Here is a 27,943-nt window from a genome sequence, read left to right on the forward strand (position 1 = left end):
GAGGGCTTTGTGTTTAAAGTAGTACTTATAAGACTGAATCTGAAAGCAGAGCATGGCCATTTGCTTCTGTGAGCACCTAAAATTCAGTTAGCATTTTTTTTCTTCCACTTCTTTGTGCAAAGTACATCTCTTCAGAAGAGAGACTATTCCTTCTGCTGATCTGCCCACACCTATTAAAAGAGAGCAGTGATATCCACTTCTTTCTGAGGGTCCTATTCCAACAGGGATTTCAGAATTGTGAATCCTTTGTACAATGAAGCATTTTCTGATAGCTTAGTATAAAATGTCTAATTCCAGAGACAGGATTTATGACTTTTTCTTTTCTTACAGAAGTTACAATCCTGTATACAATGTTCAGTCTCCTACTCAGTGGAAATGATCATGACATTGAGTGTAGGCATCAGGAAATAATACTCCATTTTGCTCAGCATCATTTTTTATCTTAAACATACAGGTTTAGCACTTTTTCAAGATTTTGTTGAAAACAAATAAGTGTATTTAATTGTATTCCTCACTTGAAAGTGTCCAGTAGCTATTAAAGATAACCTAAACTGATATGTAAATAGCATGAATCTGCAGAGTAGCTGTTATATGACACTATTTCAAAAGACAGAATTCTGCTTTACAAACCAAAGTGTAAGAACTAGTATAGCAGCAGTACATCATTTGTCCTGATTTTTTTTTTTTATACAGAGTAGCTCAAAGCATACTTGACAGGAAACTAGAATGTCTTGTGCCCTAAATTGTCTTTGTTACTACTATAATTAGGGAGAGTATTCAAAAAGAGAAAACCACCATATCTTAGATAAGTGAACAATCTCAGAGCAGAACATTTCTCCAAATAAAAATACATGCTCCAACATTTTTGCTAGCTCTGTAAAAGCTCAGACACAAGTTATAGACAAAATAATTTAAAAAGTAAAAATAAATGTGGGGTTTTTTGTTTGTTTTTGTACACAACTGCATTCAGCTGTATGCAATATCTCAGGTTCTACATATCTTTAAAACGTACAGCACAAACATTTTAAACCTTACTTCAGCATTGCTCTTTTCTCCTTTTCATTGAGATTAACAGGGTGGATGTCAGCTGCAACATGTTCTTTTCTACAATACTCACTATGACAATAATAATAAAAAAAAAACAAAGTAATTTCCCACAATTTTCTATGGCATCTATCTGTCAGATACACACTTCTCTTGAATATGTATCCTCATTCATTCTGGTGGGCCTGCTTATTTAGGTGGAATGCCAAACTTAGAATTCGTAATTCCTTTCCCTCTTTCTTACACAGTCAGTGACTTATTCATGTCAGCCTGTTAATTCTTGAGGGAAAGGGGCAAAGAGGCTATATTGGCTCTTCAAATATATTCTGATTCTCACAGTGTAAGTAAACCGATAAGACCTTTGAATAAGCAATGTTTTTTGCCCCAGTACAAAAGAATAAAGAAAAAAAAGGCACCCTTTTTGAGGTTTTGCCCATTAATTGCCTTTTAAAATCAGTGTGTTTTCCTTACTGCTGCTTACACAGTTGAAAGGCAGTATCACTATGTAAAACTGAGATTTTATTGATTAAAGCAGGTTTCCCAAATTAATTTAAAGATATAGCTGTTAGAATCCATGAGTGAAGGCATACTCTTCAGATGATCTCCTCTGTTGTGTAGCTATATTTGCTTGCTTTCTTTTTTTTTTGTTCACAGATAAAATACATTATTTTCATGGATTAATCCATGTATTCTATTTTTACATGTAGTATGATGGAATTCCCAATTCAACCAGGATTTCAGTTAACTTTTGATAAATTTTGAATAGTCCTGCTTGAGAATCTAACTGCGTTAGTCTGATTCTCTAAAGTCTTCAAGCTTTATGGAAGAATCCCCTTTGTCTCTTTAAACCAGTCCAAGATATATTTTATCAATGTCCCATTTCTAGCTAATATCAGAGCAGTTCAGCTTTACATCTGTGTAAAATGGAGCTCACGGTAATTAATTGACAAAAATGATCAAATACTGTGCATGAGACTTTTGAAGCTAGCCCAGCACGAAAATGTACTCAAAAGTCATTATACTTTTCCCTAGATAACTTGAAACAGATATTCTGTAATCCTGTTTCCACTCCTAGAGTTTCTTTAAAGTGAGAATTTCATTTTGAGATCAGTTTAGAGATGAATACTTGCTACTCTTTCTGAGGCTGACAAGTCTCATTTCACCCATGACAACCTCCAGCTGTTAAATAGAAATATGAATTGAATGTGGAGTACTGATGTGAAAAGCCAATTGCATGGCTTTGACGAAAGAAACAAGTAAGATCTAGTTAGGTCGTGATTGTAGCAATCATGTTTTATTACTGTGTTAGAAACTGCAGGACAGTGGTCTCCATGCTAATAAACAAAACCACTTGAGATATGGCTCTGGTGTTTGACATCTGTGTATACAAAAAATGTCAGGCAGGCAAAATAATTACTGCACTAATTGAACAAAGCCATATGAAGCAACACACTGCAACATTCCATATCACTATGACAATGCATTTCAGCTCTTTTAAACTGAAATGTAGCTGAATTCAGACCAGATGTAAGTATGAGATTTTTTATTATGAGTGGTGAAACACTGGGGCAGATTGACCAGAGAGGAGGCAGATGCCCCATCCCTGGAAACATTCAAGGTCAGGTTGGACAGGGCTCTGAGCAACCTGATCCAGTTGAAGATCTCCCTGCTTATTGCAGGGGGCTTGGACTAGATCAAATTTAAAGGTCCCTTCTGTCCTGGGTTCAGCAGTAACAGTCATTTTTTCTCCTTCTTAGTAGCTGGTGCAGTGCTGTGATTTTGACTTTCAACCTGGTAACAGTGCTGATAACACCAGTGTTTTTAGTTGCTGCTCAGTAATGTTTACTCTGACCAAGGACTTTCTCAGTCTCATGATCTGCCAGGGAGGAGGGGAAGCTGCGAGGAAGCCGAGACAGGACACCTGATCCAAACTAACCAAATAGGTATTCCATACCACAGCACATCATGCCCACTATATAAACTGGTGGCAGTTACCTGGAAGGGCTAGATCACTGCTCAGGTCGGGATGGGTATTGGTCAGCAGGTGGTGAGCGGTTGTTTTCTCTTCCCTTGTTATTTCCCTTATCATTATTATTATTGGTAGTGGCAGCAGTGATTTGTGTTATACCTTAGTTACTGGACTGTTCTTATATCAACCTGTGGGAGTTACATTCTTTTGATTCTCCTCCCCATCCCTCCAGGAGCGTGGGGAGGAAAGAGGGGGAGTGAGCTAGCAGCTGCATGGTTCTGAGTTACCGGCTGGGCTTAAAACATGACACCTTCCAATCCAAACTATTCTATCATTTTATGATTCTATACTTACCAGATCCGAAAGCAGTTTCAAGAACTAGAGGCAGATTTTATGTCCTGCATGTCTCTACTTACATTGGTACAAAAGATAAATTGCATTCTGCTGGAAATATTTGTAACTGTCTTCAGAATACAAGGATCCACTGTAACTGAGATTGAGGTCTTTTTTCTGTTAATGCCCCAGAGCTTAGAAGGTGGAAGGCAGGGCAAATGGGCAGGGACCAGCACTGCCAGCACTATTTCTGGCTGGTACTGCCACACCAGTAGCAGTAGCAGCGGCAGCAGCCACGAGCAGCAGAGTGGCTAATGCTTCTGAAATTATTCATATGGCTTACTGGAAAAAAAATGGATTTAGGGTAAAACAAAAAATTAAACACTGCATGAATAAAGAAACTAAAAATGTCATGAGTGTCTGTTCTGGGGGAGGTAAGAATAATATTGGATTTCCATGCCCAGATACTGGCCACAGGGGCTGAAGGGGCCTCTGTGAGGAGAGGCTGGGGCGGCCTTGTGCCTGACACAGCCAGTTCTAGATGGATTCAGCCCCATCCACTGCAGGGCTTGGCTGAGGCAGCTCTGCAGCCAGGAGTAGGGGAGGATGCCCCTGGGGAAGTGTATTTAAGAAAAGGTATATATGAGAGGTGACAAGAGAACTGGAACTGCATTACTCCAGGATTCTGCTTCTATCTTGGACAGATGATCAGCTGAACTTGCACAAACCCCTTTGGCTTAGATATAACTGCAAATATTTAAATGAGAGACTTCCTAAGGAGTGCCACTGACCTTGTGAAAGCTCTTCAGAGGTAATTATTTTTCCCTCTCTATAAAAAGACTTTGAGTAATATTATTCCTAACTGAACAAATACATACCTAAAATGAGCTAGGGTCAAACCAAAGTCCCTTTCCAATGTTTAGAGAGAAGAAAAATAACCACTTAGATACTCTAGCTAGATGGGGCTTTGGCTTCTGTATAAATTTATGCATGTTCTCATTATGAGTATTGAGTACTTAAAGGAACCATTCCCTCCTCCTGTCAGCATGCACTAATCCCTTTAGATGTTCCTTCCTCTCTAGTTTTATCACATAATGTAACAAACATTGGTTAGAGGGAGGCATTCATTTTCAAGATCAAATTCACACCTGAAGTCATTGAAAAATTCTTGCTGTTAGTAACCATGTTTCTTACAGTGCTTTGTCCTGACAGGCCAACATCAATGTCTTCTTATCATACAAACATGTATCTATACTGGTAATTTGCATGTAAATCACTCTCTTATATAAACACAGGCATCAGAAATAGAATCTTAAAATTAATTTTTGGTCTTTTTAAGTGATTTGAATATTTCAGAGTTTTATGAATGCAAAACCACAGCTGTATACGCATACTTGAATACCTTGCACATTATTATCTTTTGGGATCTTAAACCCAAAACATTAATATCCATTTGATATTTTCTAAAATAAAGATGTGTGAATATTATTTATCCAAAATCACAGCAAGGGAAACAAAGGGAGTTCCAGCTGACTGATTACCATCCACACTGAACCCTGACATAACGCTATTAGCTTTGGGAGGTACTATCCACAGCTTTCAAGGTACCATGTGAGAAGCCTCTCTGCAACTGTACAGACTTGGCCTCTTCAGCCCATGAACACTTAAACATCGCACTCACAGAAGCAGGAAATGGAAACAGAAAGGGAAAAAAAAATGTATTTGGTTTTTGATTTTTGAAAACCTGTTTAAAAGCCATTTTCTGAATCTCCTTTCCTCTCCCTAGGTAGGCAAGGAAGGAGTGTTTCAGGGTGCACAGGACATTTATGTTCATATGGTACCACTGAAGTTGCATACAAAGCCTGAAAATCAAATGTCCTATGCAGTGCATAAGTATGGCATGGCTCTAGTTTCTTCTGGCTGCCACAGCCACCAAATCTATAATTTATGTTCAAAAATAAGCTTCTAGGCCCCACCACTGAAAAACCTGAAAGCTGTTTTTCAGCCTAGTTTTCTCTGAGCCTATTAAGTGTATTCGCTGAAGAAATTACGAGCAGAATTTTAACAGTACACAAAACTTACAGGCAACAGTAGTGATCCAGTTCTCATCTACTTATAAAAGTATTTTCCCAAGTCTTAAGAAAGGTTCTGCCACTCTCATTGTTCTGCAGTGGTTACCAGAAAAGAAGTATGTTTTAAACAAACTTAGTTTTTTTTTTTTTTGTCAAACTACTCTAAAGTCTTTGATTTCCAAATAAACATACCTCTGCTTTCATGATTTCAGCAGGATTTCACTGTGAAAGTGGTATCTTCTAATGATCATTAAAAAAACCCCTAAAGACAGATCAAGTAGACATATTCTTTAAGCACATGAAACAAGTGAAAACAGAATATACTAATTCCATAGTTTTTTTTTTTATCACAAAAATATACTTTAGACATGACACAAGGAAAAAAGAAACAAATATTAAATATTTTAGGCATCAAGTACTTGCACTATATAACAGAACAAAATAAAGCTCTATAAGAAAGTAAGAATCCAACAGAAAAAAAACCAAACCAACAACCAAAACAAACTACAATGCCCTATCCATTTTTTTTTAATTGAAAAAGGTTCCATAAATCCTTAGTGAGTATTTAAAATAAAATATATATATCCCTGCAGCAAGCAGAATAAATCACACTTTTGGTGAAGTGATAAAAGAGATAAAATAATGAAAATAGATTTCAGGAAAATGCTGACGTGTTTCTGTCTTTCCCTTCTCACTTGATCAAAAAGAAAATATCCATCTTATGTCTGAAAACTAAATTAACCAGAGTCACAAAGGATTTTTGTTTGGTTTTGTTTGCATGCCTTAATATTCAAGGATATTCAGTATGAATTGTTTTATAACCCATTTTCATATTCCATCAATCTAAATTTTCTGCTGCTGCTCCTCCAGATATTGTATAAAGAGACATACATTTGACAGTGATTTCCTTTTACTTCTGTGCTGGTTTTGGTTGGAATAGAGTTAATTTTCTTCACAATAGCTAGTATGAGGCTATATTTCAGATTTGTGATTAAACAAGTTTTGATAACATAAGTATGTTTTAGTCACTGCTAACACAAGGCCGCCTGTGCCTCATACCCCACCCTGCCAGTGAGCATTCTAGGGATACACAGGAGCTGGGAGCAGACAGAGCCCGGACAGCTGACCGCAACTGACTCAATGGATATTCCAGGCCATATGACGCCATGCTTAGTACAGAAAGCTCAGGGAATAAAGAAGAGAAGGGGTACATTCACTGGTGTTTGTCTTCCCAAGTAACCATTACACATGATGGAGCCCAGGTCTGGAGATGGCTGAACACCTGCCTGCCAAAGGGAAGCAGTGAATTAATTTCTTCTTCAGCTTTGCTTCCATATAAACATTTTGCTTTACCTTTAGAACCACAGAATCATAGCATAGTTAGGGGTGGAAAGGACCTTAAGATCATCTAGTTCCAACCCCCCTAACATGGGCAGGGACAACTCAGACTAAACCACATCACCCAAGGCTCTGTCCAACCTGTCCTTGAACACTGCCAGGGATGGAGCATTCACAACTTCCCTGGGCAACCCATTCCCGTGCCTCACCACCCATAAAGAACTTCCTCCTTATATCCAATCTAAGCTTCTTCTATTTATGTTTGAACCCATTACTCTTTGTACTATCACTACAGTCCCCAATGAATAGTCCCTCTCCAGCATCCTTATAGGCCCCCTTCAGATACTGGAAGGCTGCTATGAGGTCTCCACACAGCCTTCTCTTCTCCAGGCTGAACAGCCCCAACTCTCTCAGCCTGTCTTCATGCAGGAGGTGCTCCAGTCCCCTGATCATCCTCGTGGCCCTCCTCTGGACTTTTTCCAACAGTTCCATGTCCTTTTTATGTTGAGGACACCAGAACTGCACACAATACTCCAAGTGGGGTCGCACAAGAGCAGAGTAGAGGGGCAGGATCACCTCCTTTCACCTGCTGATCATGCTCCTTTTGATGCAGCCCAGGATATGGCTGGCTTTCTGGGAGGCAAGTGCACACTGAAGCCACCTCATGTTAAGTTCCTCATCGACTTACACCCCCACGTCCTTCACCACAAGGCAGCTCTGAATCCCTTTTCCCAGCCTTGTAGCTGTGACTGGGATTGCTCCAGCCTAGGTCATTGACATAGAGGGTTGAACAAGAACGGTCCCAACACTGATCCCTGAGGGACACCACTCGTTACTGGTCTCCAACTGGACATTGAGCCTTTGACCACACCTCTTTGCATACAGCCATCCAGCCAGTTCTTCATCCACTGAGAGGTCCACCTGTCAAATTGATGTCTCTCCAATTTAGAGACAAGGATGTTGTGCAGGGAGAGTGTCAGTCACTTTGCACAAGTCCAGGTAGATAACATCAGCTGCTCTACCCCTGTCCATCATTTCCGTAGCCCCGTCATAGAAGGCCACCAAATTGGTCAGCAGGATTCCCCCTTAGTAAAGCCATGTTGGCCGTTACCAACCACCCTGTTGTTTTCCATGTGCCTTAGCATGCCTTCCAAGAGAATCCATTCCAAGATTTTGCCAGGCAGAGAGGTGATCTGTAATTCCCCAGGTCATCCATTTTCCCCTTCTTGAAAATAGGGGTTATATTTCCCTTTTTCCAGTCATCAGGAACTTCACCTGTCCACCAGGATTTTTGTCCACCAGTATTTGCCAGCTCCTTCAGGACCTGCAGATGGATTTCATCAGGCCCCATGGACTTGTGCACACTCAGGTTCTTAAGACGGTCTCAAACCAGATCCTCTCCTACAGTGGACCCAAGGTCTTCATTCTCACAGACCCTGCATCTGCCTTCCAAGACTTGGGTGGTGTGGTCAGAACCTTTGCCAGTGAAAACCGAGGCAAAGAAGTCATTCAGAACCTCAGCCTTCTCCAAATCCAGGGTATCCAGTTCTCCTGATAGCTTCTGGAGAGGGCCCACGTTGTCCCTAGTCTGACTCTTATTCGCAATGTGCCTATAGAATCCCTTCCTGTTATACTTAACATCCCTAGCCAAGTTTAATTCTAATTGGAGCCAAGTTTAAGTCTAAACTGCTCTTATCTCAATCCATGAGTTTTTAACATTTACTCTTCTCATTCGCTCCCCTATACCACCACAGAGAGGGAGTGAGCCAGTCGCTTAGTTAAAGCACGCAAGTTCTTTGGTAAGCTTTTATGTATGCTGTAATGGCAAACAGAAAAGGTAAAAGAATAGAACACTAGCTTGTCCTGTTTCAAGGATTAGCATGGTAAGCTGGAGGCAAGAATATGCATGTGATTCAACCAATGCTTTTAGCATATCTGAACAAGATGTTACCCCTATTAACAATTAAGGCTTTAAGCTTCTATATAAAATGGCAAAGATTAATGAAGTTCACAAAACTGCACAAAAAAAAAAAATCAAAAATTGTGTTTGAGGCCCTCAGTGCCATGGTTTAGTGGTGGACTTGGCAGTCCTGGGGTAATAGTTGTTACATGATGATCTTAAAGGTCTTTTCCAGTCTAATAGTGTCTATGATTCTATGCTCTCTCAAGAAAAAGAACTTAGTATGAGTTTTCATCCATTTAACCAGTGAATAAATGGCAAGTGGAATATAAGGGGAGTGTGCTGACAGGTTAGCTGCTGTTATTTGTTCTGGATTTATAATAGGCCCTTAGTTACATACAGGCCTGACTAAGCACTTGTTGAATTAAAATATCAGTAATGTTAATAATAGATTGAATATACCCAGTTATACTCTAAATCAGCTAACCCTGCATGACCTTTTGACACATTTACCTTTACAGTATTCAAATTATGTCTATTCTTCATCCTATGCTGCAAATAAAGTAAGCTAAAACAAGCCTGCACAAATGTAAGTTTTAGTTCTTGGCAATGGGCAATGCACTTAACAGGGGGCAATCTGAATGATCCATCATTAAGAAATCTAAACTGATTGCTGTTTCAGAGCAGAAATTAGCATGGTTTAGCAGAACAGTATTTGTTCCATGAGTTTTGAGAACTTGAGCAGTAAAATATCTGGGTTTAGTATCTTATTCTATGACAATTACCTAGGCAAAAGGAAAGGAGGAAGCAAAGACATTCTGTCTTCTGTTAGCTAACATCTCATTAAGGAACACAGAACCCAAGTATTTGTAGATACTGGCAGCATCTACTTAAGAAAGCAGAAAGTGGTAAAACAATGCCTCTGGTTTGCAGCTTTAAACCAGTAACCATAATGACATGAGGTGGGAGAATACGCTATCCCAGAACTTCATTTAAAGATGAAAGAGCCTCTGTTTACTGATGTACTTTTCAAGAAGGCTTAAAACTGGGTCATCAAAGTCAGCAGCAAATTATACTAATAGCTCATCATTTGAGTATACTTTTTCTTTGCTATTTTGGCCTGACTGCTTTGGATTACAAAGTGTTGCTGCTGTTTCTCACAGGCTCACATCATTATCTTTAGTTGGAAGTATCGCTGACTGTGAAAAGGGAGAACAATATGACCTTCATTCAAAGTTATACAAAGATCCTCAGTTTTAGAACTGTCTTCTTTTTAATTCAGCACCTCCAGAACATATCTTTCAGAACAGCAATGTTAGTGAGTTAGTACGCAGGTAGAGAAGATTATATTACCCACACTGGTCTCATTTTATTTTCGTTTCTCTTCATTAATTGCAAATATACAACAGAAACAGTTCTGCTCCATAGAAATGCACCAAACCTCCCACTGAGCACTATGATTTGATGTCATTTTGAAATCATAGCACTGCTACACATTTGTCTGTAATAAAATGTGCTATCAAAGGCAAAGGAGAAATACTATTGACTAACGCCAGGCACAGGATCAGAAATCAAAAATAAAACACAGGAGGATGAAAAATACCAGAGAGCTCTCTGCATTGTCAGGCAATGGTAGATTATTTACCCTATTCATTCACTGGCTGTCAAAGAAATCCCTACACATACTGTCTTTTCATGATAGGAGGAGGTGAAGTGATTTTCACCAAGGAATACTCCTCTTTCAACATCATCCACACTTTACATAGATCAAAACTTTTAATGGTTCCAGGAGGAAAGCTATTTTTCAATTAATATAAACTCATCATTTTCAATGACTGAATGCAGTTAAGAGAAAAATTAAGTACATGGATCTTCCCACAACTTGCCTTTCAGTAAAATAACTTGACTGTGATAGATTTCTAGCATTCTTTTTCAATGACACAGCATCCTAAAATCTGAAGTACAAGTGTTATATTATGGCCTACGGTATTAAAACTGATGCAGAGAAAAAAAAGAAATCTCTGTATGCTTGAATGTAGAATGATTTGAACAAAAAAAAATTGTAACATATACTGTATAAAATACTTCTATGCTACAATATAACTATATTATATATACAGATGTATGTATTATTATACATACCAGATCTGATAATTACATATGTATATATACAGAGAGAACAAAACAAAACAGAAACTTTTCAGTGCTCTGTGTGCTTAAAATGTTTCTATCAAGTATGACAAATGTCTTTTACTACAGTATATATATTTCTGCATTTTTCTGATTTGTAAAGATATCTCTTAACCCTAAAATTTGAATGGAATAAAAGGTAGTACATTCCCCAAAGGAAAAAAATTCATTAAAACTCACTGTCTCTTTTATTTAATATTTTGCAGCTTTAAAACTAATGAAGTTTAACAATGTAGTTAAAGAACATAATTTTCCTTTTGACAAACACCTAGAGAAACCTCTAAATTAACATGCTGGGGTGAAAAAGAGAAGAATATGTCAATTCTTAGTGTTATTAGACAAATAGTACTTTGCAGCATTATAAGCTTTTAGTAAATTAAGATGAAGAATTATAAATTGTTTCTTCATGTCTTCTTGAAACTGTGTTCAATTACTTTTCATACATTAATCAAACAGAAGGCATAACAAATACTAGAAGGCTCCATTTGCCATGTACAATTATCATTCTTTGAAACTCCTGAAACGTTCGTTTAAACCTGACTTTTTATGCAGCACACTCTTTTTGTTCTACTCTTCTAATACACACTGAAGAGGATTTTCCCTTAACTTTCTCATACTCTCAATTTCTCAGTATTTATTAAGTAACAGATTTCCAAGGGGTGTGCAAACATTCCTGACAGAAACAAACAAACAAGCAAACAAGCAAACTGAAAAGCAACTAACAAACAAGCAAACAAGCAAACTGAAAAGCAACTCTACATAAATGACTTTGTGCATACAAGAACGCTGAAGTGGAAAAGGCAGAAATACTAAATGGACAGCTGCAGTATAGCTGGGCACTATTACAGGTTCATTTATGCTAAGCCAAGTACAATGCCTGGCCATTCACAAAATTTTGGTAAGGCAGGTGAGGCAACACTCCATGACCTCTAGAAAACTGCAAATACACTGGTCTTTGAGGAGTTTGGTTGGCTAAGTTAGACTTGAGCTGTCTGAGTCCAAGGCCAGGTCCTCTGCTGGGAAGATCAGTTGTGAAAAAAAAAGGTAGAAGTTAAGGCCTAGCCCCACTTCCATAGCAAACGTTGTTAAGCTCTGGCTGTAACCACTGCTTCTCTCCGTGCTGCATTGCAGACTTGCTGGGTGATGGCCGAGCTGTCACTGATCCTGATCACTGGTCTTGGCCCTGATCCTGACACAGACTCACCATCCCATATCCCAACTATTTTTTTGGTGCAGTTGTTGCTTATGTCTGCCTTATTATTGTGTCACGCTCTTTTTTCACTTCCCTTGCAGAGCAGCAAGCCCTCACTGTTTTGTCACAGGCAAAATGGAAATACTGAAAGGCTGAGAAAGACATAACAGCAGAAATGTAAAACAAAAATCAACAAGCCACAATTTTAGTTCCAACTTCCTGCCTACTTTCATCAGGAACTAAGGAATTGTTTAGGGCTGATGCAAAGGACTATGACAAAATCAAACTGTATGATCCATATTGACTTGAACAGAATTCAAAAATAAAAGAGATAGGAACAGGTAAAACATATCCTCTTGTGTCATTATTAAGAGGGTAAAGCAGTGAGGCCAGTCAAGGTGAAACAAGATATCTTTAACCAGAAGCAGGTAGTTCTGGTACAAGCAGACAAGGATGCCTACTCAAACTCAGACCCACCATCACTTTTTTGACAACCCTTTGCTAGAAGGACAATTTCTTTAACCAAATATGAATACTGCTGAATATAAGGCATAACTAAGAATATAAGGCATATTAATAATCCATAGCAAGGTCATACCAGATGAAAGTGGCAAAAAGAGAAAAAAAAAACCTGAATAACTAAAAAACAAACAAACAAAAAAACAACCACAAGCCTCCGCCCACAACAATACACCATTGAAACATGCAAATTGGAAGCCACACAGAATGATTTTAAATACCTGTATAGATAGCCTTCTACATTATTGGTTTGAAGAAGAACAAGGTATTCACCTAGGATTGCTGTTTACATGGACAGATATCCCTGCCCGTGGCAGGGGGGTTGGAACTAGATGATTTTAAGGGTCCCTTCAAACCCAAACAGTTCTACAATTCTATGACTCTATTTTTATCATAAGAAACCTAGGACTACTGCTTCAAACAATATATTACCTTCACGGGTCAAAACCAGAAGCAAGAGAGAGTAAGATACAGATAACGACTTTTGGGTGCATCTTGAAGGGCACGGTTTAAGAATCCAAGAACCAATCTACCCGACTGCTTCTAAGTGCAAAAATATCTGAACGCTAAGTGGACTACAGGCATCCAAAATATAGCAGAAGAAGTCATGCCTCTCAGTTAAGTGTACTTCTGTGAATTAGCATTTTGAATAGCTGTAATATGATGAATACTACCATTCAAGCTATTAGAGTTCATGTACTTCATCTTACAACCAAAGCTTTCCCCTGCCCAGCTTAGATTATGCTAGAAAAGAAAGAGAATATGAGAGACTACTGAGATGGTACATTAAGGAATTATTCCACATCCACCAAAGAAACACAAAAATGAAGCAGGTACACCACTCCTGAAGTCATACATACACAGAACAGGGGAGGGAGATGCAAAGCAAAATCTTGCCAGAACCTGATAACAAGAACACATAAAGGAAAACAAACAAACATAGCTCAGCTAATATTGTCCTGAGAAAGAAATTAAATCATACAACAAAAAACACCCAGATCTTAGTACCGGTATTTTTAATCACTTTCGCGTGAGGCTTTGCTTGAGACGAGACCAAGGGAAAAATATTTATAAGCCACCAAAAAAGTAAATACTTTCAAACTCTAACAGAAAAACATACGTCTCCTTCAAAACAGTTTGTTTGAAGTAATCCACGTGATGAAATTAAATGTGTGATATTCTCACAACTCTAATAGAGTGCCTTTACAAGGTTACAGTCAGGAAGAAATACAAAGCAACTCATAATTAACCTCTGGATTCATTTCATTATACGATTGTTCAGAGAGTGTGGAAAAAATGCAAGTTTCAGTTATCTTTGTCAAGAAATGCACTCTTATCACATACACAAGGTTTAAAACCAGTTTCCATTTCTCAGGTATCAAAAGACGTTTCTGCTGTATATAGGTGGTTGTTACAGAGCTTAATCTGCACCCTGACAGGCAATGTTGTAACCCGGAGGGCACACCAGAGTTGGTTACGGGGGGTTTATAACATGAATCATCTTTGATCAGCACAAAGAGTTAGCTTGTGTTTCCCACCAGTATTTGTCACTGTCACATGATTATAATATTTAGAAAATTTTGTCTCAGGCTGAATTTTGACCAATTATTAAGATTTCAGGAATAATATTCAAGCAAGATGACCCTTAATCCAGCACCTACAAATAATGAGGGGTTCTGCACACTCAGTCCCACATTTTGACTTTCTGGAAAGAGATGACAATCACTGTGGATGTTAATATTCCTGAAATTATTCATGTTTTCATTCAAAACTGAAAAATCACATTCTGTTTTTTTTTTTTTCAACTGTTGGGTTTTCTCAGTTTCTTATGAATTGAACCTCAACACTCTTAAGGTGAACTTTTAATGTAGGTAAAGTAAACCCAGTAACATTTGAGTATGCTTGTTTGCCATTCACACTAGGTAGCAGAAGATAGTATTGTTCATTGCTTAAATGGGAAAACTACTCATCTAGAGGAAAAGAAAAAAAAAGTGACTCAGTGTCTTTGCCTGACTCGATCAGGTACCTGTAACTACCTTTGTTATGTGACTGCTACTGCTAGGCTAGTAACAGTTCTGAAACAGGGTTCTTTCAAAACCTTTTCAATTCCTCATAAATCAGAATTCCTCAAAAGTCAGAAAATCAGAGCTGCATGGCTGTAGCCTGCTGGTTAGGGAACTGTCCCAAGACAAAAGTCAACAGAGCATTTTTTCTGGCTCCAAAATATTGTTCAATAAGTATCTTTATGGTGACAAGAACAATTTATGGAAGAAAACCAGAAGTGTTACTCTGTAATATCCTATATTCCAAAGGACACTTCAACGAAAGATGGGAAATTTAAGTTTGATGAAAAGTAATAAAGTCAAACTGTAATATACATCATTATGGTAATTTGGGCTCTACAACCCAAAGATAGTATCACAGAAGCCTTAGCAAGTCTGATCAGCTGCTAGGTTAAGTCATCATTATGAAAACTAATCTTTTCATCTAAACATCATGAAGGCAGATCAGGAGATCTGAAGTCATCTTTGCTCTTTGAAATTCTGTGAAAGGAATTTAATATCAGTCTTTTTTTTAGGGTTAAACCATCTTTCACTCCTTATATATTTAAAAAAAATGACCCATTATCCATTACTATTATGACTGTCATAGCATAGGACTCCCTTTGGCTTCCCCTTGTTGAACAGATCTTTGGTCTAGAAACTGGTGTTGTACATAAGATAAATTTTGTCAACCTTTTCCTGTTTTAAGAGAAGGACCAATGGAGACTTCACTAAGGACCTGTCAAAAATTAAGAATCTTAACCACAATATTGGGGTTTGGTATTAACCTCTCAGTTAATACTACTCTTTTATCACCTTTCACAATGGAAGCACACTATCTTGTGAAGAATGCAGACATATACGTTTAAGAAAAGACTTACAGCTGTCAGTCTATTTTCTTTCGATTATCATTTCTACCTGTTTTTTTTCTCTGATGCAAACATGCTGTGAATCTTTGGTACAATTGCTACCGTACTGAAGGATTGAGCCTGCTCTTCTCTGCTCTGTGACACCAAGGGTACAAACTGCAATAAGCAAGGGACACATATTTTGTACTGGTATTGCATGTATATTGTTTCATGAGATCTCAAAAGCCCTGTTTCTTTTGGATGTGAAGTTGTTACTTTTCCTCAGCTAAGCAGTTACAGGTAATGGTGTGCAGCCTTTTGTCTATGGAGAATTCTAAACAGCTGTACAACCATTCAAGTCTTTATATTTAAGCTTTTATGACAGGTTTTTCTCCAGTTAAAACACTGTGAAATGGAATGTGCCAAGGCTTTTTTTTTTCTTTTAAGATCCCAAGTTAAAACCCTTTGATAATGAATTTCAAATTTTTTTATCTAAATAGTGTTTTATTTATAATAATTTGAAAAAAATTGTTCAAAGTGGAGCTGATTACATTGTTACAGATAAGCTACTGAACATTGTCCAGCCTAATTCCCTCTTTCTTGAGCACTGTAACTTTCACAAATGAATGTATAGATTTCTGTTTTGGATGGAATTTTAGTTTAATTTATTTTCAAAATTACATCACTAGCAATAATGATTTAACCAACCATTATTTTAGAACAGTAACAGTGGAAAATGTATCATTTTTCTGATGTTAAAAATTACTTCTTCCCAGATATTTAAGTGCTTTAACTCTCTGATGTTATGCAAATTCACCCTTAGATCCAGAAAAGGAAATGCCTTCTGAATTTCCTGCAAAAGATGATTTGAGGTTTTTTGTGTGTCCCTGAAGAGGCATTCATATTAGTCCACATGCTAAACCTGTGCACATTGCCATTTGCACAGCTTTTAAATATTAATATCTATAATTATCTTTGAATTCTCTGTGTATTACTGTTTATAGAGACTTGATGACATTCTACCAGCACTAAGACTGATCCTGCTACTCTGCTGATTGAGGGGAACACATTACCCACAGGAGCACTGTTTTCAAGGGGGAGTAGAAGGCAGCTGGGGCTCCTGAGGCATCCAAAAATTCTAGCTGGCTTTTATCAATTTAAGAGCTTTCAGTAAGACTGAATGGGCCAATAGCCTCTTGTACTGACAAAAGAAATACATTTTATCTGATTGTTGAGGGAGAGCAAGATAATGTGCAACTGCTTAACATACAGTTAAATTGCACAGTAACATACTACTACCTTAACAAACTTTCCCTTCTGTCTACATAAGAAATTAAATAGAAAAATGAAAGAGAACATCTAAGTTTTAACTCTACTGTCCCCTGAAACATAGTCTACTTATAACATCAGCCAATCTACTATCAGACATGGAGAACACACTACCAACAGTATGAAAAACTAGGACTAGGCTTTGATTTTCAGCAAAACCATTATTTTAATGTAATGTAAACACATTTTGGTGAGAATGGAGTGAGAAACTGCTTTAAAAGTATACAGCATTAGCAATAACAACACATCACTTGCTGAGATATTGTTGCTACTTTTTGTGAGAGGAAACCACTGTGTTTCTCCAATATACCTATAATTATTATGAAATTATTATTTTGCATTTAAAATATGTCATGGGGGAGAGGATTAAAATCTTTACTGTTAAATCAGATTAGACATTTCAGAAATGCTCTAAGCAACAGGGATAAAAGCAGACCAACAGGACTGGTGTATTGTATTTAATGTATATCAATCTTTAATATGTAATGCAAAATAGCTCCTATAGTACTGCAGAATTCCAATAGTATAATCCAATTCCAACTAACTGGACAGATTTGTCTCTTTGCCTTTTGCCAAGCACTTTTCCTTATGAGTTTTAGTTACCTGGTGTGTAGCAATGGGCTCTTTTTATTAGTTGGTAGAGAACAGCATTTTAAGCCTGAGGTGTTAACAAGCTTGCTGTTAGAACAAACTGTGTCACTTCCCTTTAACATCTCTTTTTCTGTAACTTTAATCCAAAAGGTCTTGTCAGCTTTATTGACATGATTTATCATCCTGTTTTTATATTTTTTACTACATTAATTTCTTTACCAAGAGAGACTTTCTCTCTTATCTATACCCTTTGCTATTTCCAGCAAGATGTACTCTTCAGGAGCTTATCAGTGCTTATCCCGTATGGAGGCAGCAGAAGGTAGCAAAAACTCGAAGAGAGAAAAACACAACTCCACACAGGCTATAGGCAACTTTTGTGTCAACAAAATGCACGTTCATTGAAACCATGTATTACCCTAACAGAGTTTGCACTAATGCAATGAAGGTATTGAAAGAAGCAGCAAAGAAGTCAAAACAAAGTCTACTGTGCTCTCTTACACTGATGCTCTGACTGAAACAACCAATGAGACTCTTTACTAGGAAGAATGAAGGCTTTTAAGAACTTGCAGAAATAGTTTTATAGCTACATGTGAGTATTCTATCTATATGAAAGCTTTTACATTTACATGTTGTCCTAGGTTCAGCAGTAGCAGTCATTTTTTCTCCTTTTTGGTAGCTGGTGCAGTGCTGTGTTTTGACTTTCGGGCTGGGAACAGTGCTGATAGCACTGCTGCTTTTAGTTACTGCTCAAATGTTTACTCTGACTTTCTGAGTCTCATGCTCTGCCAGGGAGGAGGGGAAGCCAGGAGGAAGGAGAGACAGGACACCTGACCCAAGCTAGCTAAAGAGGTATTCCATACCACATCATGTCATGCCCAGGATGTAACAGAGAGTGATCCGGAAGGGCTAGTGCTCTCTGGGGGGTCGGAGGAGGTATCAGTCGATGCTCAGTCGAGCAGTGTGGGATGAGTTATCAGCAGGTCAGCAGGTTGTGAGGTGTTGTATTCTCTTTACTTGCTATTTCCTTTATCATTATTATAACTATTGGTGGCAGCAGTGGTGATTTGTATTGTGCCTTAGTTATTAAACTGTTCTTATCTCAACCTGTGGGAGCTACATTCTTTGGATTCTCCTCCCCAGCTCTTCAGGAGTTGGGGGAGAAAAGGGGGGGGGGGGGGGGGGGGAGTGAGTGAACGAGCTGAGTGGGTGGGTTTAAACCACCACAATTGGGAAGCAACGTAAACACTAGTCTGTCTGTTAAACTTGTTAAACTGTGAAATAAAGATATTGATTACAGCCTTTCATTCTCCTGGGGTTTTTTTGTTGTTTTTTTTTTTACTGATCTGTGCTTACCTTGTGGCTAGCCTACCTGTCAAAGTCAATAGCTTACCACACAGAGAATTCACAAGTCACACCTGTGCCACATATGACAGAGATCATATTCAAATTCCTCAAACAGGGATAAAATCATAGAATGTGTAAAGTTGAGCATATGTGCAATTAACCCTTCATATCATAATCAGAAGAGTATGAAGCAAGGATGGACATTAGGACACAAATGGTGCCCTTTGCTTAGCTGCTGCACAGTTTACAATCAAAACTGAAGGAGCCAGCCCAAAGTGGACAGCCCACAGGGACTGGGGATCTTTGGAAAGCCAGAGAACTTTCTAAACTTCTGAGTGCATTAAACTATCTTGTGCTGATTCACTGTGTCAAGGAAGTGCTTTTTGCTCTTCTACCATGTATTAAAAATGGCTGCAGGACACCTATGGGAAACAGTAATTCAAGGAGACTGACAGAAACAGACTTTACCTAGAACATGGCAAACAAATGTCAAATTTAACAAAAAAAAATAAGACTTTGAAGTGTTCTATCCCAATGAACCAATATTCCAAAGAGACCAATAAGCATTCAGATCTGGGTGCTGAACGAAAACATTGTCTTTCCTGTACTACCGCATACTCTTCTGACAGGCCTTCCAGAGAACAGAAGTTAGTTGCCTGATTCAGATACAGGGGGAACAAGAGCTGAACTTAAAGCCAACTGTCAGAAAGTTTGAAAGTACTAGTAATGTTTGATAAGACAGAAAAAAATGGTATAAATTTTGTAAAGGAATTAGGTTAGTGAACCGTTTCTACACTCCGGTGGTTGACCCCTGCCAGCAACTAAGTACCCATCAACCCTTCACTCATTTCACCTCTCCCCAGCAGGATAGGGAAGAGTACTAGAATAGCAAAAAATGAGTAAGAAACTTAGTCAGGACTAGACCAGAATTTACTATGATTAATTTAACTGAAAAACAACAAAGAAAATAATACAAAAAACATTTTAAGTGTTTAAGTGGTTCTGAACTTTCATACACTGAAACATGGATTCAATTTTTAGTCTATTCCATAGATACAACAGAGTATTATCCAAGCAGGTGGTGTTGCTTCATGCTGTATTTTTAATCTTAATACAAGTGCTTATCATTTATGACAACAGAGTTTATTTTAGCATCTGCTAATTCTGTACTTCATACGCATCTTCAGATCTCTGAAAACAAGGCCTTGTAGAAGTGAGAAAGAAACACAACTTCTCAGTATGAAACTTCCCACGCAACTTCAAAACATTAAGGAAAAGCTGACATGGCAATAAAAAGTAGCATCCTGAATAAAATAATATATTCCACATGAAATATCGGCTTAGAGAAACCATACTGTTTTGCTCTTGTTAATTTGATAATTCACTGACTTTATAGTTCCTCTAGCAGAGACACTGATCATCAGAGTTCAGTTCAAAAGATTAAACTAGGGAAGATATGCTGCATATATTTTTCATACACCTCTTTTGTCTATGCAAGAGAACTTCTTTCATGTTAGGTGCCTGAAGCAGAAAGTATTGTGACAGTGAGGTGACAGAAATCAAATAAAAGGTTGTATTAGCAGAATAATACGGACTTTGAGACATAATTATTTCCTGTTAGATTAAAACTTCAGAATTGATCATTTTTTTATTGCTATCATATGTATTAAAAATTATATTACTTTGCTATATGACAAAAGAATGTCAGTCTTACCTGAGTTCAGAGAGCTTGTATGATAGAAGGATTTATACAAGCCAGACCACTTACAGTGGTTTCTTGTTCAAGCATGCTGACATGCTAACAGAAAACTTAGCCATGTATTTGAGGATTTTTCTGGACTGTTCTGTTACGTCTTTTTTATTTTTTTAAATGTAGTTGAGTAACCATTTCTTTTTGTTTTTTTAAAGAACAATCTGTTCTATAAGTTTTAGTTGAAGACATATCGTGTTGCATAATCTCCTCCCCCTAAATAAGCAACTAGTCTTTTTTTCCAAATGTAAACCAATGTATTTATTTCCATTTTAGTTATTTTTTTGGCTTTTTTTTGTTCCAATTCTAAAAATATTTCAAGCTTTTCAATGAACATTATTGATACACTGATACATTGTCCAAGTGTTGTGCTAATTTTTTACTTCCCTTTTTTCAAGTGAAGAAGGAGCAGTAGATTCAACTGGACTCATGCTGATAAATTAGCTGTCATCTGGCGGACTCCCCTGTTTCAAACATATCTGATGCTGGCACTCCTCAGAAGTGCTGCAGGAATAGATGTGCTCCAGTCTGACAAGCTAACATCTGATAGTGATATGGTATGCCAACACAGTAGAAATTATTTTCAAAGTGTTTCACAATGTAAAGAACAAATTCTGAAGAATTAAAATAGTCCAAGACATTCTATCAGATCATTAATATATTCTCACACAGTATGGATTTGGAAAAAAACAGGATCTGAATACTCATTCTCAACATACATAAACTATGCAACTACTGTGAAATCAGTCTCTGTGAAAAGTAGAGATCTGCTTACATGGAATAGAATTCTCTGCCTCTTCTAAAGGACTTGACAGTGAGGGTATCTATATTCTATAGCACACCTACACTTCATAGACTGGTGTCATAGTTCTTTCTTTAATTAAAATTGGTTTAATGTTTCATATGTTCCAGAAGTCCGAATTCACCCACCCACAAGTTCTGAATGCCTTCATAATTTACACACATTATTTGAATCTACTGAGACTTCATTTTGCTCATCTATTTACTGCCCACATCTGTATTTTTAACAGAGCTGTGCATTGGAGTTAAGCCAGTGAAGCTATATAAAACTACTAAGGTTTATATTTAAATTTCATATGAATAGCTAATTTATACAGAATTGCAATAGCTAAAAGCAGGCTACTTATTCTTAAATCTTTGACTTTGAAAGTAACAGAATTCAATGTCAATTTAGCCTACAATATGAACATTCACTTTGGATAATCAATAATGTTCCATAATTGTATATGAAAATTATTTATTTTCCTAGCTGGATAACAATTCATTTTAACCATTCAAAATTCAATCAGATTACATCTTGTTTTACATATTTTAATAGAAGCTTTCTTCTGGTTATTTTACAAATTATGTATGCAAATTAGGTATTAAATAATTGATGAAGCACCTTGTTTTGCTTGTCGCTACAAGTGATACTTTTCTTCACAAATATATTTAGGCAGTAGTTCTTTTCACAGCAAGACTTTTGCATAGTATTTTAAAAGATATTTAAACTCCTGCAGTGATGAAGGCTTATTTAGAAACACCAAGTATAATTTACTAACCTGATTTATGAACCAATTTATACAATCCAGTAAAATAGCACTGCAGAATTACATTGCAAAGGGATACTCATCTTCTGTGAAGACCCTATATTTTTTAACACTTGGACAACTCCATATTATTACATTCTATGATAGGACAAAGTATATTAGGGTAATTATCCCTCCTGTTTTAGGACAGCTTTATAAAACTGTTAGACGTTAAAGCTGCATTATTCTTTTCCTACTGCCAAATTTTATTCTCTAATGCTCAGTAAAAGGGGAAATAGAGTCATTAATCTCTTATTAGATACAGTTTAAATGGTGGAATGTAATCCTATATGCATTTCTACAGTTGTGTGCATATATAAGTATATATATGCATGTATATACATATATGACAAGGATACTTTTAATCGTAAAGATTCTAGAATCCATCCTTTAACCTACCGTAGCAAAGAGCCAATATAAGTATTACTTCCCTTTTTTCTTTATTTTTATTTGAACATTTAACATATGATCAGTCTTGCTGTAAAAGGGCTTTCTGAAATAAAATTGGGCCAACAAAAGACAAGTTATATAAGCATTGTGTCTCCTACCCTTGTAATTAATACATCAGTAAATTATAAACAGTTGTTTCTCTTGTTTGTGGAAATGTACAATATAAATGCAAACTTGAAAAAAGCTTTCCTTTTGAAGCTGTGAGATTTGAAAGAATGAAAACTAGCTTTCATGACTGAAAAAGATAAGGAGTTTATAATACTGTCTCGGCATTTAGCAAGTTTCCAATTGGGCACTTAAAAATGAGAATCCTTTCAGTGCCTGTAAATTAATAAAATACAGCACTCAGGCACAGATTAACTTCCACTGAGAACACAGGTCTTCAGAGAGAATTCTTACAGAAACTAATAAGAAAGAGACACCTCCATACTGAGGTTCACACAACAGTCTTGTGGTTCAGCTTCCTCTGAGGAAATCTTAATCTTAAACGTAGGCATTTCAAATCCTTTTCTTGGTTTTAGGCAAAAGGTCTCTGTTTTCCTTGTGAGAGAAGGGGTTTATCTGCCACTAAACACAGAAGGTGCTGGACAAGTGCTCACTAAAGGTCAAAAAAGAGCTACAGATGAATCCTGCCACTTATCACCCTTGTGATGTAATGTTATATGAAGAGCCGAGGAAACTGAAGTTTATAAAAGACAGTGGTATTTTTAAAAGGAAATCCTAAGATTCACAATTAGAAATTTATCTTTCTAAAGGACACAAAGGAGATAATGCCATTAAAAAAAAATGATGGTGTGCCTTCCTTACAAATAATTAGTAAAGTATGTCTTTTGACATGCTGTCCTTACTTCCTTGTTCTTTGTTGGGCTTTTTTTTCAGAAACAACAGCAAACTGATCACCTGCATGTCAGAAAAGCACAAATAATCCCCAAATTCTTGTTCAAAAAAACTATGAAACACTACTGTGTGCTCCAGAAGAAAAGCAAGCCTGAGAGCTGCCAACATTTTTGTATTTACTTGTTTTAGCTGTCAGTGAGACCAATCAAAGAGATAGATTTATGTTATATTTATTTTTCCAGTGCTTTTAAATTCATGCTTGCTTGAAGGGGCACAGGAATTTCAGCAGGAAAAATCTACTTGCCAGAAGGATATATATGTTTTATTTTGTGGTATTTTTATTTCCAAGATTTTTTTTTGTTGTGACTATAGGGTATTGTAATATTGGAAGTATTCACAGTGAAAACCAGAATGAATATTCAGAGCTCTTAAGTACACAAGATGCAAACCACAGGATCTTTTGATACACAATCACCTATAATTGGTTGGTTTACTTTGCAGTCAGAAAACGGTGCTATTAAGTGTACCTATTTAGTCCAATATTATCTTTCTTTGGGAAACACCCTTTCATTAACTGAAGAGCAAAACTCTTACTAATCATCACTTTGCTTCTATCAAAGTAAATACCAGTAGCCAACTGTCAAGATGAAATTGGCAATTTATACAAAACGTGAGGAACATATTCATAACAACAGAATTCAAACCTAAAATTTTGCCATGAAGAGATTTTTTTACTTTACATTGTGATATACTAAGCCATTTTTGTCAGAGTTTCCCAATAACAAAATAAGTAATAACTGTTGTCACTTTCTTTCTTTCACAGAAATAGCAATATAATCCTGTTTTGTTATTAACCACTATATTTCAGCAGCATGTGCCATTAATTCACCTTTATGTGCTGAAACTAGTCAATATATAGTCTGCAAACTCACTTGTTCTTTGGCTCTACATGGCAAAAACCATTGTCTTAAAATAGCTCTTTTTATCATCTGCAGGGCAAAGAACAGTTTAGATACACACTAGAGCTAAGCTCTCAGAGGTTATACTAATCTCAAGCTTAAGTCACATTCTTCTTTATGTGTTTTTTTCTGGTATTTTATGTGGTTTTTAATTAACGAGTTTTTCTGGTATTCTGAAATATATTTACAAATAATACTACAGAAGCCTGAAATTGCCTTAATGAAGTTTAAGAGGGTTTTGTTCAGTGAATATCTAAAGATCTTTCACCTTGTAAAACATGGTAGTTCACACACTGAACATTTCACAAAATAGGGTTAATTCACTCAATATTCACTAATTACTACAAACTGTTAACATTGTGAAATGTGAATGCTGTATTATTTGACGAAACACTCAGTCTTCATCTGTTAATTTTGTTGCTATTCCAGAATGTGGAATGCAGTTTGCTGTGTTGTGTGAGTTGACCCACTATTCATACAGCATTTTGACAAGAGCAGACTTGGGCCATCAGCTCTCCAAGACACATCATTTCACTTCTGCCTTCCCCTCCTAGCATTACTGCACTGGCAGATTAGCATACACTACATAAACCTTATAAACATTTCCATTTTTCACTTTATGTGATGTCTCCCACCTCACTGAACTTCACTGGTGTTTACTGTGAGCTTCCAGCATTCCTGTGCTCCGTCCTCCTGGCGAGGAGGCCTGGAAGTGGGAGGCTGCCTGCAATGGCAGCACTAGGGCCAGAGACATCACGGGCTGCTGGGGCTGTCCATTCTCCTAACCCTGCTCTGCCCTTGGGCTGCAGTGGGCCACACAAATCCCAGAGATTCACAGAGGAACTGAGCAGCAAGTCTGCAGTTATGGCCCTGCCTTCCTAATATTCTGTAAACTAGTGTCCTGAAAAGATGAGACCTGCACTAAATCATTATCCTTTGCATGTGGAATGACCAGCAGTAACTGCTCAGTGTGTATCAGTGGCTAGACTTGGAAAGATAAACTACAAGGGTCTCCTACTTGCCTAGAAAATAAGTCTTATATAGCAACTGTGGCTGTTTAACGATGGTCTGTCCTCATCGCCCACTTCATTATGGTTCTGCTTCCTTTGGATGTACATGATGTTCCCTGAACAATCCCTCTACTGTAGAGGCAATGCCCAGATGTTTAGAGGTAATAACCACCCTCTGATGTGGAGCTGCTGGGCAGGAATATTGCCATGAAAACATATTCGTACAAGAGCCAGCAATCAGAACAGTATTTTTATCTAATCAGTTACAATGCAAACTATAGTCGTACCAGGTTTAGAAGAAGGCCACAACCATTAGAGACACAGTCTGCAGACTTATTCCACGTTAGAATGAGAGTGACGATCCCAAAATGAATCAAGTAATGGTTTCTGGGAATATACCATATATATCAGAATGCCTTAGTATGGGAACAAAAGTGAGTAGACTGAGCCTGCCACTAAACAGATGGACACCAAAACAGATGTAATTGGATTTGCTTCCGCTAAGCAGATTCATAAGCTAAAACTCTCTCCTTGCTCCTCTGAGAGATCAGCTTCAGACAACTAAGGGGAAATATGCTTAGCATTGGATTTGGCCAGTGCTTGTGGCAGCTCAAGCACTAATGAGGACCAGCTGTTAAAAAGCAACTATCAGAACTGCCTGCCCGTTTACCTTTTCCCAGTTTAATGTTCCAAAACTTTGCCAAGTGTGAAGTTTGGATGAGCCAGGACTGTATTTTAGTTCAATTATCTGTCCCATCCTTTTCCCATTTCCTTCCATAAATTAATCATGATTCAACAGCATCCTGCCCACTGCTAAAGGGTACTGGCTGGCAGGAGTATTTTGGCAACCAACTAACTTGGTGTTTCCTCCATGTGTACTGAAGAAAGGAAAAAAAAAATAAATAAAAACCTATTCTTTCCCTGTGGAGTGATACAATATGAGACTATTTTTCCCATAGTAAATCTACCATGGCACCTATATCCCAAAGCCATGCTTTGCTACCTGAAGGATGGCAGAGCTGTTGAAAGAAACCATCTGAGAATTCAGGCAAGTCCAGGAGGAGAGGAGTGAGATAAAACCATACAACTAAAATACTGTTCTGCATTCCACAAGGAATTATCACTACACTGGTAACACTTTCTGCCTAAATCCTAATAGAGTTGTGCCACTGTGAAATGCTTTCTGCAGCTGTTCTCAGGTTGTACTTGGAAGAGCTGTGAGAAACTTGCAGATCTTGGGGTTTGCAGGGCATGCCCTCACAGCATTTGTCATGCTGGTATTTGCGTTCTATCTGCCAAAATGCAAAAGTAAGCCTTCTGGTTTACAGACAGAAAATATTAAAAATATGTAATGTAAAAGAATGGGGAGAGGTGTTAGTCTTCAATTTCCATTTTCAGAAATTTGCTAATTGGCATCAGATGGTAATATCCATTCTTATCAGTTCTCTTAAGTTGAATTCACAATTAGTTTTTCTATCTACACAATTACTAGCAAGAAAAACTGTTCAATACTGAAGGCTTAAGTGAGAAAAGGAAGCAAAATACATTTGTTTGTAGTTTAATCTTAGCATTTTAATATGCTTCATATATGTGAAAGTAACAGTAATAACAATAGTGCACTTCATAAAATTTATGCTGAAAAGTTAGGCACAATTAATAAAGCTTCACAAGTCAAAGCGCAAACAAAAAAAACTATAAATGACATTACATTTAAAGTAAACAGCAGACTGCCTTATAAGAATTTCTTCAATAGCCTGTCCTACTTCCACTTTCTGTAATTAAATGTGGTGTCTGACAGCATGTGCTCTGACAATGTAAGCAGAGATCACACACCTCCCAGAAGTAACTTATAAATAATTAAATCATCATCCATTCAGATTCAAACACCAAAGAGATGGATCAACTTTTTCTGCTACACCTTGCACAAAAAGTTCCTTTTGAGTGCCACACCATCAATGTGCAATATTCAAAGCAGAAAATTGTCATGCCTCTTTTGTTCCAGTGAGCAAACCAAAACACTCACTTTGCATTAAACAGTGCACTGCAGAAACACAGAGACCAAATCATATTCCCTAGACATGAGACTTCAAGACACTCATTCTCTCTGTATTTGCAAAATAGCACACAATGAGGCAAACACAGCCTAGGTTTTACTCCACTGAGTTCAGTGTTATTACATGAAGAATTAATTTATTCAAATACATTTTAGTCATTATACAAGCACTTCTAATGAGTTGTAAGTGAACACTGGCTTACCCTCTGGCTTTTTGGGGGATAAGGGACTCTCTGTTTTCCAAAATATAAAATTATCTTCTTATTTTTCTTGTTTCAAGACTAGTCTGATTAATGGAGTAAGAACTCTCAGGATACTACTGAGATTGCCAGTTGTTTAGGGAAAATGATGCTCAAAAAAATAAGTCTCATAGTCCCATAGATAGCATCTTGATTTTATCCTTACACTATACATGGGGGAAAAAGGTGTAGAGGGACTGAATAGATGTCATTTCAGAATACACTAAACATACAGCGAAGAGAAGGAAATGCTGGGATCTCCATCTTCTTGAGAAGCTGGAAATTACAGCAGTTTTAGACCCTGATGTGCTGTATTACAGGACTGGAAAGAGGCAGTCATCAGGA

At 37.3% G+C, this 27,943-nt stretch overlaps 1 protein-coding gene across 1 annotated transcript in view; it reads right to left on the reverse strand.

The window, feature by feature from the left end:
* Positions 1–27,943, reverse strand: part of CSMD1 (CUB and Sushi multiple domains 1) — a 1,105,213-nt gene that overhangs the window by 369,992 nt on the left and 707,278 nt on the right. The gene's annotated exons all lie outside the window — the stretch shown is intronic.

Source organism: Melopsittacus undulatus, chromosome 3 (genome assembly GCF_012275295.1).
Source record: "Melopsittacus undulatus isolate bMelUnd1 chromosome 3, bMelUnd1.mat.Z, whole genome shotgun sequence".
Classification (NCBI taxonomy): Eukaryota; Metazoa; Chordata; class Aves; order Psittaciformes; family Psittaculidae; genus Melopsittacus; species Melopsittacus undulatus.